This window comes from Portunus trituberculatus, chromosome 24 (assembly GCF_017591435.1).
Source record: "Portunus trituberculatus isolate SZX2019 chromosome 24, ASM1759143v1, whole genome shotgun sequence".
Lineage (NCBI taxonomy): Eukaryota > Metazoa > Arthropoda > Malacostraca > Decapoda > Portunidae > Portunus > Portunus trituberculatus.
The window spans coordinates 11775510-11778009 of record NC_059278.1 but is presented as its reverse complement, the minus strand read 5'-3'; positions in this window follow the sequence as shown (position 1 = coordinate 11778009).

Here is a 2500-nt window from a genome sequence, read left to right as displayed (position 1 = left end):
GAGAGAGAGAGAGAGAGAGAGAGAGAGAGAGAGAGAGAGGACGCAGGAGGTAAGAAAGGGTGAAAGGGCTGATGGAGGGAGTCATTAAGAGAATTGGCTCATTACACTGGCACAGGTCTGGTGATGCAAGCTCGATGCTGATGCTAGATAAGATGCCGGGCAGAGATACAGGCAGACGTAACGAAACAGCGGCCCGCAAACACAGCCGATAAGAGGACGAGATAAGGAGGAGAAAGAGAGAGAGAAAGGGGAGTAGTGGAGAAGGGAAGAGGGATAATACAAGATGCTCACTGATACCAGGAGGAGGAGGAGGAGGAGGAGGAAAATTGATGCTACTAACATTACTTACCCTTCCAAACAATGAACTCAGTAGATAACACACTGATATTTTGAGATAAGAAGAGGATTAAGAGCTGCTTGCGTTGTGTACTCTCTCTCTCTCTCTCTCTCTCTCTCTCTCTCTAGATGGACCATTTTTGGAGAGAGAGAGAGAGAGAGAGAGAGAGAGAGAGAGAGAGAGAGAGAGAGAGAGAGAGAGAGAGAGAGAGAGAGAGAGAGAGAGAGAGAGAGAGAGAGAGAGAGAGAGAGAGAGAGAGAGAAATATATATATGGTTATAATGGAGTACGGATGAGGTGGCGTGTTAGTCTACCTTCCACTCTCCCTCTCCCTCTCCCTCTCCTTCTCCCTCTCCTCTCTCTCTCTCTCTCTCTCTCTCTCTCACCATGGCGGATCACCTCGTGGCTTCCTAATGAGCTGACGAGCGTTCATAATAGTCAGTCGTTAGCATAAGCATGAGAAATCGAAGGAGTGATGAAGGAGGCTGGCAGTAATGGAGGAGGAGAAGTGGAGATGAGGAGGAATGTAATGGAGGTGAGGGTGGAGTGAAGGTGATGAGTGACGGGTGCTGGGGATGATATGGATGGGGAGGAGGAGGAGGAGGAGGAGGAGGAGGAGGAGGAGGAGGAGGAGTGTGAGGATATAAGTGTTGGGGATGATAAGGATGTGGAAGAGGAGGAGGCGGAGAAGGAAGAGGAAGAGGAAGAGGAGGAGGAGGAGGAGGAGGAGGAGGAGGAGGAGGAGGAGGAAGAGAGAGAAGAAGAAGAAGAAGAAGAAGAAGAAGAAGAAGAAGAAGAAGAAGAAGAAGAAGAAGAAGAAGAAGAAGAAGAAGAAGAAGAAGGAGGAGGAGGAGGAGGAGGAGGAGAGGAGGAGGAGGAGGAGGAGGAGGAGGAGGAGGAGGAGGAAAAGGAGGAGGAGGAGGAGGATGGAGATGATGAGATTAGATAAAATTTTCTGTTTTCACAACTGTTATTCTTCACTTATACCTTGCCCCTTCCTTCCCTCCTTCCTTTTTTTGTTCCTCCATTCTATCACCGCGCTTTACTCCTTCATTATCCTGCCTGCCATGAACTTATCAAAGAGGAAATACAATAACAGCAAAAAAAAAAAAAAAACATATAAAAGATAATTCGGTTCATCTAGGTTTAGAATACATGGCCGACTAATTATAAGAAAAGAAAGAAAGAAAGAAAGAAATCACAGTTACAGGTAGACACTACAATAACTGGCTATGCACTAATGCTCATACTAACAAAGGAAGGCTACTCTACTGGCTTGCCTAACTCCTTCCCCCAACACCCGATGCTCCTCCTCTTGCTCCTGCTCTCTCGCCTCCTCGACCGCAAGCTGAGTGATGTAAACTGAATTAGTCAAATAAAGAAATCATAGTTACAATAATATTAAAGCTAGGCACTACAATAATATGCACTGATGCTCATACTAACAAACGAAGGGTAAACACAGGGAAGGATTATATTCATACAATTATTTAGGAAGGATGAGAGGAGATAGAAAACGAGGAAAATAAGAGAAAAGGAAGAAAATAGAAAAGGGAATAAGGATGAGTGAAAAAAAAACATACCTTCCCATACCTATCCTTCTTCCTTTCCATCTCCCTTCCTGCCACTCCTTCACTCTCCCCTCAACCCTGCTACCATACCCTTCCCTTAACTCACCATACCTTACCTTCCCGCCAAGCACCTACACTTTCACCACCTTAATCACAGTCTTTAACGGTGTAAACTATTACTTTTTGGCTTAAAGGAAACGTTTAAATGTTCTAATACCATCACATTTATCTATTCAGACTGAGATTTACTATTACTCTCGTAACACACACACACACACACACACACACACACACACACACACACACACACACACACACACACACACACAAACACACCAGGAAACGACTTTACTTACGAATGACGAGCTAGAGAGAGAGAGAGAGAGAGAGAGAGAGAGAGAGAGAGGAAGAATTCACGAAAAGCCGGTGAACACAAAAAGAGAGTAATTGAGGAAAAGAAAGAGCAAAAACTAATGAGGAAATAGCAAAGAAAATATGCAAGAAAAGAGGAAAAGGAGGAGGAAAGCCACAGAAGAAAAGGAAGAAAGGACACAAAGAAAAGATAAATGAAGAAAGTAAATAAAAAAGAAAGA